The 12,500-nt window shown below is 43.5% G+C and overlaps 1 protein-coding gene across 5 annotated transcripts in view; it reads left to right on the forward strand.

Annotated features, from left to right (window-relative positions):
* The window catches only part of LOC143279593 (protocadherin Fat 4-like), a 99,850-nt gene that overhangs the window by 7,817 nt on the left and 79,533 nt on the right, over positions 1–12,500 (forward strand). For 2 of the 5 annotated variants that reach the window (XM_076583665.1, XM_076583666.1), the window contains exon 1: positions 5,338–5,820. The exons of 2 other annotated variants lie outside the window; for them this stretch is intronic. The gene's annotated coding sequence lies outside the window, so the exon portion shown is untranslated. Of the gene's footprint in view, positions 1–5,337; positions 5,821–7,130; positions 7,285–12,500 lie in introns of those variants that run through there. One more of the 5 variants, XM_076583670.1, reaches the window with a different exon arrangement.

Here is a 12,500-nt window from a genome sequence, read left to right on the forward strand (position 1 = left end):
ATAAAAATATCCACAGAATCAGTCGGAACTCACAGTTAAAAATTGTAAACCATGCGAGTTAATACCTTTGAACTAGTTGATCACGATGAAACGAACAAATTTCCAGTCTTGACTATCTCAAAATGAAGTCCTTTTCACTTCTTACGACGTTTAGAAGTACTTGTACTTGACTCTACATGTTATTAGTTTAACAAAATACTCAATTTTCATATCAACTTTAAAACTATAAAACTAGAATGAACATAAAAGAGAAATTGAATCGACCGTGTCGTACTACATTCCCGGCGGGTGTAACTAAACTTGTACATCTATCTAGATCTAGTGAAAACGGCTAAATGTTGCAGTGTGATTGCGGCGATAGCCATTAAAAAGAATTTTTTATTGCCCTTAAAGATTTTTTGAATGCCCAAGATACACCAGAATAAGATGATTTAAACAGCGTTCTCACTGCGAATACCGCAATTGATTTATCGCCCTTTAAAAAAGTATGTTCAAATGTTAAATTTTAGAACGTCAGTTAAGGAGCCACGATAGTGTGATGGATAAGGCAGTTTCTTCTCACCCGAACACGCGGGGTTCGAATCTGGTTAGGACTTTTTTTTTTTTTTTTCTTTTTTTAACGCGAAGCTTTATAATAACAAATACAGAACACATTTTAACGATTAGATTTTTTTTAAGTGTATCACAAGTGAGTCTTGAAGGCCTTGCCTCTTTTGTTTTGATAATGATATTGTTCGCGCAGAAATCAATCTGTAAATTGTAAGAGTGAGGATGCCAGTAGTGTGCTGGAAATGGATTATGATGACGAGGCAATAAATTCTCGAAAGGCATTGCTGAAGTATATGATATGAGAACAGTGTAATACATGTAAGTCGCTTCATTATGTAGGTTGGAAAAAACATAGATTTCTGTTTTCAGGAGTTTGAAAAAATGAATGGTCGAGAGTTCTTCCTCCTCTTCGTTCGCTGAGGCTAGCCCTGAAATCCCTTGTCGAAGAATACAAGGTAGGGGAGGCAAGACTTCTCAGCATGCTCGAAGACTCGGGAGACAGTATTGTGAGATCAAGCCAGCCCAAGCTGAAGACTGGCAGAAAAAGGAAAGTCAGGGAGGCAGTCAGCGCGGCGAAATAAAGTCTAAAGACGTAGGAAACAATAGGACACACCCAAACAACAGACTGGGCCTGGGATCGACAAAGATGGAATGGTGGTCCAAGGCAAAGGGAAAAGCAAAAAGAGACATGAACATACAGGAGATCAAGAAGGAAGAGGATGATAAAAGAGTACAGAAGGCAGTTCAACAAGGGCAGTGGACAACATGGGAAAATGCATTCCAAAGGAGCCTCAGCTGGAGCGACATGTGGAACATGGCCCCTCTGAGGATCAGTTTCATCCTCAGATCTGTGTACGACCTCCTTCCCTCGAATACAAACTTGGTAAAATGGGGGAAAGCAGGGGACCCTGCGTGCCCACTCTGCCATGGCTGACAAACAGTGGAACATGTCCTCACTTCATAAGAACACGCAAACTCTCAAGTTATAAGGCAGTGTCTCGCGGAGATAGATGACGGAGGAAAAACCAGTTCAGGTTAGATCCGTGACTGTAATTCTGACCTAAAGTAGAGCGCCACACTTCAGTATCCTTCCTCCCTTCTGCCACTGAAGAATTACAGTCTCCGCTCTCACAAGCCGGCTCGCATCACAGTCTGTTATAAACTGACAGAGAAACGGACGGACATACAAACAGATTGACAAACAGGCAGGCAGACAGACATTTGAAAAAATAGATTGTTCGATAGATGGTAGATAGGTATGTGTATGAGTGTGTGTGTTAGTGTTAGTGTGTGTGTGTGTGTGTGTGTGTGTGTGTGCGCGCGCGCGCGCGCGTGTGTGTGTGTGTGCGCGTGTGTGTGTGCGCTTTTGTCTGCTTGTGTGTGTGTGTGAGAGAGAGAGAGAGAGAGAGAGAGAGAGAACTCAGAACTGTTTTAATGTAAGGCTACCGACTTGTACACATATGAATGCACGTGTTGTACACACACATATATGAAAACCAAATCTTGAGTTGAATGAACAACAAAATTTAGAAAGAATAAACTAATAATATAACCAAACTAAATTACAAGCTAAGGGTTATTTAGAGAGAGAGAGAGAGAGAGAGAGAAACCCCTTTCCACGGGTCGTCCCAGGACGGACAGATGGACTGACAGGTAAGCAGTGCAGCGCAGGGGTGGGTGACCAGATCAGTTGAAGGGAAGCTGTCATTATCTGTTGTTGGAGGCAGGTGGGGGCTAGGGGAGGGGGGGGGGAGGCCATCTCCTCCTCCTACATTCCCATGCCTGCCACTGGAGCATGCTGATACATCCTTCACAGTTCTGTGTGTGTGTGTGTGTGTGCGTACGTGCGTGCGTGCGTGTGTGTGTGTGTGTGTGTGTACGTGTGTGTGTGTGCCTGTGTTAGTGTGTGTGCGTGCGTGCGTGCGCGCGTGTGTGTGTGTGTGTGTGTGTGTGTGTTATCTTCAGTTTAACGTCTATTCACTATAAGTGTTTTTAGACGGAAAGGAGTAAAGTAGTGTATAAAGGAAAGGGAATGCATGTGAATATTAGTGTAAAAAAGTGTTCATGTTATGTATCAGAGGAAAGGTATATTATTATAAGAAAAAGTCTAAAGAGATTGTGGTGTGTATTGAATGAGGTGTCATGGGAGGGAGAATATGTATATGCATATCAGCAAGTATTAACCTACAACAATGTAAATATAAATAACAACATTAATTATAATACATCAAAGGAGGATACCAACTGGACTGGAGTTTAAAATTTCTGAAAACATTCTAAGCAATGAATAATCATTCAAAATCTTTTCAGTGGCTAATGAAATATTGGAAGAAAAGTCATCAACTACATCTTTTGGAATTAACGGTCTTATGCTCGGACAATGAATGAGTAGATGGCTTACAGTTATTTGCTTACCGCATATACATTTTATATTTTTAGAAAATTTTGTACGAAAGGCAATTAAACGAATTCTATACATTAGACTTGTAATTTGTCTTGAATGTGCTGCTGGTGTCAAATTTATAAAATGTTTGGGATTAGCTGCATTCTTTGTGTTCACACAACAGTGGTAATACTGATTATTTGAATCTATAAGTAATTTCTGAAATCGATTTCTAGATACATTTTCTATACAACTAATGCATTCATGTAGATCTAACTGGATGTCAAGTTGTACTGCGCCTTCGAAATTACGTGCTGCTCTTCTAGCTGCTTGGTCTACCCACTCATTTGAAGATATTCCACAGTGCGAAGGTACCCAACAGAAAGTTATTTTAATGCCCTGTTTTGTCAGTTGGTGAATAATATGTTTTATTTCCATTGTCATCTCAATTCGCGTCTTTGAATTTGAAGATTCTATAGCTTGTAGTACTGACTTTGAGTCTACACATAATAAAATTTCACTTACAGTTTTCGGAATGTCTGAAATATAATTTAAGTGTGTGTGTGTGTGTGTGTGTGTGTGTGTGTGTGTTAGTATTACCATGCTCATGCCTTTATGTGGTATTGTGTACGCATGTTATGACTTTATGTAGCATTGTGTAGTGTAGGCGTGGACTGGAAAAAAAAATTAAAGCGCGCCAGTGCTTATCTATTATCCTCGAACATAAAGAATTTTGTCTTCTCTTGTTTTTTTTCAAGGGTGATATCGGGTGGAGGCAGAGAATCCGTTAGCGGGTACGTGTTGATTCCTGTCTGTCACTCTTTGGGATGGGTAGATGGTACACTGACAAATATATATATATATATATATATATCTACAGAGAGAGAGAGAGAGATGCACGCACGTATTCCTCTCACAGACAACTATACAAGATACTCATACACTCATACATGAATAACCACGGGTATTCGTAAAAATTCTGGAAACAGCTAGATGAGCGAGCGAGCGAGAGAGGCGGAGAGAGAGAGAGAGAGAACAACAACAGCAACAACAATAATAATAATAATTTTTAAAAAATAGCAATAAAAACAACAATCATTTAAGAAACAACAAGAGAGCTAGACAGAAACACAGACAGACAGACAGACAGACAGGCAAGACATGACAGATTGACAGATAGAGCCACAGACACACAAACAGGCAGACGGACAAAGACCGCAGCAGGGCCTGCATAGATGATAGTCTCGCATGTTGTGCACTGTGCCGCTATCAGCAAGCATGAGATAACAACACGCACACACCAACAAAACAAAACGGGAGGAAGGAGTAGGGAAGAGTTGTCGTGTCCTTCTGTCTGTCTGTCTGTCTGTCTGCCCTTGTCTCTGTCTCTCTGTTTCTCTCTCGCCTCTCTCTCTCTCTCCCTCTCCCACCCACCCTCCCTCCCCCCCCTCTCTCTCTCCTTCTATGTGTCTATCTTTATGTCACTATCTCTCTCTATGTTGCTGTCTATCTCTCTCTCTATGTCACTGTCTATCTCTATGTCGCTGTCTATCTCTTTGTATGTCACTGTCTACCCCTAGCTCTTCTCCCCCTCCCTCTGTCTCTTGCTCTCTCTCCCCCCCCTCTCTCTCCCTCTGTGTGTGTGTGTGTGTGTGTCTCTCTATGTCGCTGTCTATCTCTCTCTATGTCGCTGTCTATCTCTCTCTATGTCGCTGTCTATCTCTCTCCATATCGCTGTCTACCCCTATCTCTTCTCCCCCCCCTCTCTCTCTCTCCCTCTGTGTGTGTGTATCTATGTCTCTATCTCTCTCTGTGTATCTGTCTATCTCTCTCTATGTCGCTGTCTATCTCTCTCCATGTCGCTGTCTACCCCTATCTCTTCTGCCCCCCCCTCCTCTCTCTCTCCCTCTCTGTGTGCATCTATGTCTCTGTCTATCTCTCTCTATGTCGCTGTCTATCTCTCTCTATGTCGCTGTCTATCTCTCTCCATATCGCTGTCTACCCCTATCTCTTCTGCCCCCCCCCCCCCTCTCTCTCTCTCTCTCCCTCTCTGTGTGCATCTATGTCTCTGTCGATCTCTCTCTATGTCGCTGTCTACCCCTCTCTCTCTTCTCCCCTCCCCCCCCCCCCACCCCCCTCTCTCTCGGTCTGTGTCTCTCTTTATGTCTCTATCTGTCAGTGTCCGCCTGTCTGTCTGTCTGTCTGTCAATCTGTCTTTCTCTCGCTCTCTCTCCTTCCCACCCCCCGCCCCCTCTCTCCAAAGTGATCTTCCCAGGTGGCGGGCCAGAGTCAGCCAAGTCCCATTGATCGTGATAATCACACGATAGGCGGGGACCGGGGCCTTACCTGAGCCGTAGGGAACGCCCCTACTGTGGCACTGCTGACGACACTCCCGCGTAGTCCGCATTCGGCTGGACACCTCTTCGCGAAGGATGCGGTGACACTTATGTAACTACTTCACTCGTGTCTCTGCCCTTCTTCAGTGACTGATATCAGTTCCGGATACAGAGTCGAGTGGTGAGGTGCGGTTGGAGGTGCGTTTTGTGTGTATGTGAGTGTGACATCGCTTCCTGGGAAACTGATGCCCTTGACCGCTCTCGCTGGAGGACGCTGTGCTCTAGTGGTATAAAGACGTTTGAAAACAAGAGAACGCTGGCCATTAAGGAGAAGCGTGAGCGGAGAAAACAGGGCTCAACTTTTGGAGACGTTTTCCCCTTGCAACACCTGTGGGAAGTGCTGCGCATCCAGAATCGGCCTCTTCTCCCATATGAGGACACACACCGACAAATAAGCCTGCCTGCCTACTCATCCGTCGGTCCGACGGGAGACTCCATCATGCGAGTGTGACCTGTGTGCGACATCCTCGCTTCCGTTTTGATGGAAGAGGGGTAAGAGAAGTTACGATGTTTGGTTGTTTCGGTTTTGCTATGATAAAGGGGGAAAAAGAAGAAGAGAAAGATCGAAGGGAGATAGAGAAGATATTGGCTCTGTTACCCAGTTAGATGTTCAGCTTTGTTATTATAAGGTCGGCTGTTGCAGTTTGTTTCTGATATGTGTTTGTATTTTATTGTTGCAGTTTGTTTCTATGATATGTGTTTATGTATTTTATTGTTGCAGTTTGTTTCTATGATATGTGTTTATGTATTTTATTCATCTATTCGTGTATATACATATATATATATATATGTGTGTGTGTGTGTGTGTGTGTGTGTGTGTGTGTGTGTGTGTGGTCCCTTTCCTGTTTTTCTGTCTTGCCTTTCCTGTTCGCTCTCATCATTATCCGCATTTTGTTCTGCATAATTGTGTCTGTTTCTCTGTTCGTTTCTTTTCCTCCCTGCCTTCTCTACCTTTCGCTGTTCCTCCACCCCCTATATGATCACATAGACTGGTGTGTCTATCATATACTATACCATGCTGTGATGGTGGAAGAAGGGAGGTGTTGGTGGTGTGTGGCGGATGGCAGATGAAAGAGGCAGGGTGGGAGTGGGGTGTAGGCAGCAACAGAAGACACACACCCTATGGCACGAAACGCTGGCGGGACGATCAAGTATGTTGTCGGTAATGTCGTGATAGCTGCGTTGCTTCTTGTGGACAGCAAGCTAACAGAAACCAGTAGATGTTCACCCATGAACAAAGTCAGAAAAATAACAACAGAGGAAAAAAAAGAAAAAAGAATAGCATCCCCCAAACAACAACAACAAACAAAACACCCCCCCCTTTAGATCATAACTCCTTACCCTTTCTTGTGTGTGTGTGTGTGTGTGTGTAAATTTACTATCCAGAGTGAATACAGGAACACCCAATCTCTACCCACCCCCCCACGCCCCCAAAAAGAATCTATAATGCTTCTGAAGATAGGTGAGAATAAGTTCTTTGCGTTTACTAATAACTACTCAAAAGTATCCCATAGTTTTGTACATGTCCTTACTGCTGCAAATGAGGTCAACATTATAATACTGAAGATACTAGATGAACTACAACAAACAATAGACTTGTCAGTAAGGTTTTGTACAGACAACGATAACAGCGTGGACGGGAATGGCACAACTGGTGTCTCATTAGGATCAGATGACTGCGCCAGTTAAATGATTGATTGTTGTTATCAGACCATATGTCTATCTCCCGTGCTCTGACTTCCTCCATGATACCCAGCCATTGTGGTGACGTGGTTCGCGTTACGAACTGACGATACACGGTTGTCGTAGGTTCTAACCCAGCTGAGATACGCTACTGTGTATACTTATATAACTGATGGATTCTCCCGTCCGTAGCCGGCTCCTGTCCAGAGTTGTGTGTGCTGTGGACTAAAACTGAAACGATACAGTCTGGGTGTCATCCACGTGTCTTTGAAAGTATTACTGAAACGTTCTGATGAACGCTGTAGATGCTGGTTGAAGTCGGGGTATATTATGAAAGGATACACAGAATACAGCTTTGTCAGGAAGTTTCAAACCTTAATGATCTCTTTTGCAGCGTCGTCAAAAAAAGAAAAGAAGAAAAACAAGAAAGAAAGAAAAGAAAAAAAAGAAAAAGAAAAGTGCCTTCAAAAATAAAGAAAACGTTGCGTTGACTCCTCATGTCCTGTTTCGTAACTATTTTAAATACATCAGATTCGATTTTTCTCCTCCACCTCCATTCCTCAGTGAGTCAGTGTCAAAGTGTTCGGTATGGACAGTTTCCCAGCGACTATAGCTGGAGAGACATGGTGACTGTCTTCATCCCAGTGGTGGAGCTCACTCAGTCTGGCTTTGCGATTAGTATCGGCAGGGGGCTTAATAAGTGGTGTCCTGCAAATTAACGATGTGGAAAAGGAGAGAAGAGAAAAAGAGAAGGATGTGTTTCATTGTCTGGCGTTGTATTTTTAGTCAGAACTCTTCTGAAATAGTGACCATGTTAGACCGGTTAGAAAAAAAAAAGGTATTTGCGTCGTTGGAAGACAATTGCCATTGATGCATTCACATAAATCTCTTCTCTCTCTCTCCTCTCTCTCATTCTCTCTTTCAGACACACAGGTACACAAACACACATAGACACATTAACATACACATAGACACACATACATACACACACACTCGCTATATATATATATATGTGTGTGTGTGTGTGTGTGTGTGTGTGTGTGTGTGTGAGAGAGAGAGAGAGAGACAGACAGACTGAGAAACAGATTGACTGATTCACAGTCATCCACTCAGCTGCGAAGCAGGGAAGAAAGAAGAGGAGAAACAGGAGAACAAAACGAAGAAGAAACAAGAGAACGTTCAGCACAGAGCAGAAAGCAGACACTCGTCACACCCCCGATACACAGCCGTGTGCAAAGAAGACAGGAACCGTGAAATCACCCGGCCGTTACACTTCACTTATACGCGTGTAGTCTTGCATTTGGCGTTGCGCTCACAATCAGTTACAATGGCCGACCAGTTGGAATGGCCATTGTGATAGTGATTGTGAGCACAAATTCTATTTCGTTTCGTATAATTTTGTGTCACGCATGAGATTTGTAACATTTTTTTATGTACTCCCACTGGTTTTCCTGAAATAGATATGCCATGTCTCGTCTTGTCATGTCTGTTACTTTGTTTCATTGATCATAGAGTTGTCATCGGACAATTTCGGACAAGACTTGTGTCTTTTCATCATGTTCTGCGACAGACAGACAGACAGGCAAGAAGCATCCTATGCACGCTCTGCTTTACAGAGAGGATAGTCATGCGGGGGTTGGGGGCGTATAAGGGGGGGGGGGGGGGGGCGGGAAGGGGGGGGGGTGAAGTTATTGTTAACACGAGACATTGTCTTTCTGTTCATTCAGTGGACCTTTACAGCAGGCTGGTTTTCATGGCGGAAGGTGGCAGAATGGTTAAGACGCTCAGCTGCCAATACAGAGAGTCCGTGAGGGTGTGGGTTCGAATCCCGCTCTCGCCCTTTCTCCTAAGTTTGACTGGAAAATCAAACTGAGCGTCTAGTCTTTCGGATGAGACGAAAAACCGAGGTCCCGTGTGCAGCACGCACTTGGCGCACTGAAAAAGAACCCATGGCAACGAGAGTGTTGTCCTCTGGCGAAATTACGTAAAATGAAATCCACTTTCATAGGTACACAAATATGTAAGCATGCACTCAAGGCCTGACTAAGCGCGTTGGGTTATGCTGCTGGTCAGGCATCTGCTCAACAGATGTGGTGTAGCGTGTATGGATTTGTCCGAACGCAGTGACACCTCCTTGAGAAAGTGAAACTGAAACTGAAACTCATGGCGGTGTGACACCGGGGCTTTCTTTTTCCTGTGTTGCTGTTGATCTTCGGTTTCAGTTGTTGACAGTGTTAGTTTCAAGGAAACGTCAAATGATCCACATTCGATAAAACCACATCCTGCTGAAAAAAATGGAGGGTGAAGAGGTTGGGGTGTGGGATGCGGGGCGGGGGTGGGGGGTGGGGTTGTGTGTGTGTGTGTGGGGGGGGTAAGATGCCTAATCTTCGCAGACCCAAATGACTGGTCAGACATTGCTGCCTTCACACATAATTCATCAGCTTCTGATAAGGAAATGAGTTGATAAATTGATTGTATTTGCTCTTAGCGTATGTTTCTCCTATCGTCAATATAACGCAGATTTTCCCATTCTTCTTCTTGTCTTCTATCGTAATTTTCTTCTTGTTTTCATTTGTTTCTTTCATTTTTTTTTTATTTCCTTAAGATTTTCGTTCATGTATTTGTTTTTGCGTTCTTTCATTCTTTCTTTCTTCTTTACTTTCTTTATTTTTTTTCTTTTCCACTTGTTTTCCTCTTTCTTTTCTTTATACTCTATTTCTTATCATTGGTTTCACCCCCACCCCCACCCCCCTTTTTTTCTTCTTCTTCTTCTTTTTCTTATTGGTCTTTTTCCATTTCTTTTTTCATTCACCCCTAGCCCTTTTTGAATTAAAAAAAAAATCATTTCTTTCTCCTTTCTCGATTGCTGACGTCGTTTGGAACATTGAAACTGATCCGAACTCACAACGGCCCAGACCTCAAAGGGAGATGTGGCGAGCATTGTACACGTGCCTTCGTTGCGTGCTGTCGAAAGCGTGATGATTTGGCTTTGCACCCACTGGGCTGTCCTGTTCAGATATCAATCGTATCGAAGCTCAGTGTCTGTTTCAGTCGGCCCTCGCGCGCTCGCACGCGCGCACGCACGCACGCAAGTACTCACCAACACCGCGTACACACGTAAACGTACACACGCACGCACGCACACACACACGCGCGCGCGCAGCCTTTTTCTCATACGACGAGCGTAACCACCCCTTCCTCCCCCCCCCCCGCCCCTCAACCGCCCCCACATCCCTCCAGTGCATGCGTGGACATAATGAATCGATGAAACCTTGTCGCCTGGCGCTCATACACAGTGTCGGCACTGCGTCGTTGCTCTGTTCTGGCCTGGGATTATTATCATTTTATTAGTATTATTATTACTATCTTTTTCTATATTATAATTATTATTTATTTATTTATGTAAGCTTATCTATTATTTATTCCCCCGGTTTTTTTGTTGTTGTTTTTTTTGTTGTTGTTGTTGTTTTTTTGTTTTTGTTTTTTTTCTCAAGGCCTGACTAAGCGCGTTGGGTTACGCTGCTGGTCAGGCATCTACTTGGCAGATGTGGTGTAGCGTATATGGTTTTTTCCGAACGCAGTGACGCCTCCTTGAGCTACTGAAAACTGAAACTGGCCTGGGTACGACGCGTGTTGTGGCATAAACATTATTTTTTGTCGCAGAGCATATCTTGTCGCTGTCAACAGTAAGTGCGACAGTTCGTGTCGTGAACGTCGGCATACATTGTCGCCGGCAACAGTTGTATGCTTGGCGACAATACTTACCCGTTGACAGTAAACCTGTATGCCGCATCAGACACGCGCTCCTCGACAGTGATAGTACTTGCTGCGTCTGGCATGGTCCGTGGCTGCTTTTGTTTTGATTTGTTTTTCGTCATTATCATCATCATCGTCGTCGTCGTCATCATCATCATCGATTAGCAATCGCACCAGCAGCATCGCCGTCATCGTTGTTGTCATCGTTGTAACCATCTCTTTTTTTTTTTAATTAATTCAGATTTGATTGAATTGTGACTGCTCTCATGGTACAGACAGATTCAGAAGAGACTGTGAAAAACCAAACAATGCAAAGATTATTTAACACGTAATCTGTGTCAGTGGTTGAGCATGATTCTCAGTACAGTGACCCTGTCTGATATGAAATGCGAAAAATGATACTGATTCTGACGGGCGCAATAGCCAAGTGGTTAAAGCGTTGGACTGTCAATCTGAGGGTCCCGGGTTCGAATGACGGTGACGGCGCCTGGTGGGTAAAGGGTGGAGATTTTTACGATCTCCCTGGTCAACATATGTGCAGACCTGCTAGTGCCTGAACCCCCTTCGTGTGTATATGCACGCAGAAGATCAAATACGCACGTTAAAAATCCTGTAATCCATGTCAGCGTTCGGTGGGTTATAGAAACAAGAACATACCCAGCATGCACCCCCCCGAAAACGGAGTATGGCTGCCTACATGGCGGGGTAAAAACGGTCATACACGTAAAAGCCCACTCGTGTGCATACGAGTGAACGCAGAAGAAGAAGATACTGATTCTTTCCGGTCAATACCGTCTCCATCTGTTCTGTACACAAATTATTCAATTAACTATACACCTTTCGAAGAAGTTTATTGGATCACCGGTTCGATATGATAACAGAATCTGAATGTAACGGACACTTTCATATCCCTAGATTTCAGAACCGTTCGATACAAACGGCGCTGATTTTGAAAAGATATTTCCTATTGGCTTTTATTTCGTTCTTTTTCACAAGTTCCATTTTATCTTTCTTAAAAAAACAACAACAACAACAACAGTTTACATATATATATTCACTTTATATAAACGTTTATCATTTACAGTTAACATTCGTCATCGTCATCATCATCTCTGTTATTATTATGCACACACACACACACTCTCTCTCTCTCTCTCTCTCTCTCTCTCTCTCACACACACATACACACAGACACACACACACACACACACACACACACACACACACACACACACACACACTTGTCAGCTACAGATAGCAACACGGATCATGTGATACGGTGATGAGGAATGATGTCACTGAGGAAAAAGGATGATTGAAATCTGAGCAGAGCACCTTTTTCCTGTTTCCTGTTTTTGTTTGTTTGTTGTTGTTTTTCGGAGAGCACACTATCACAGGGTACTGAAATCCTGTTCTGTGTTCACCCTGTTGTTTGAATTTCATACAGGATGTTGGTGGTGGTGGTGTTGGTGGTGGTGGGTTTTTTTGTTGTTGTTTTCTTAGTCGTGATTTTATGTATGCGCTGGCCTCCAATTGAATGGTTCTGCCCTTTTCTTGAAGTGCAATTGTTATTTTGATTTGAAGTTGAATTAATCAGTGTGTGTGTGTGTGTGTGTGTGTGTGTGTGTGTGTGTGTGTGTGTGTGTGTGTGTGTGTGTGTGTGTGTGTGAATACTTGTATGTGTGTGTCAGTGCTTATATGCATGCATACATGGATGTTTATACATGTATGTC

The sequence above is a fragment of the Babylonia areolata genome, chromosome 1 (genome assembly GCF_041734735.1).
Source record: "Babylonia areolata isolate BAREFJ2019XMU chromosome 1, ASM4173473v1, whole genome shotgun sequence".
NCBI classification, from domain to species: domain Eukaryota; kingdom Metazoa; phylum Mollusca; class Gastropoda; order Neogastropoda; family Buccinidae; genus Babylonia; species Babylonia areolata.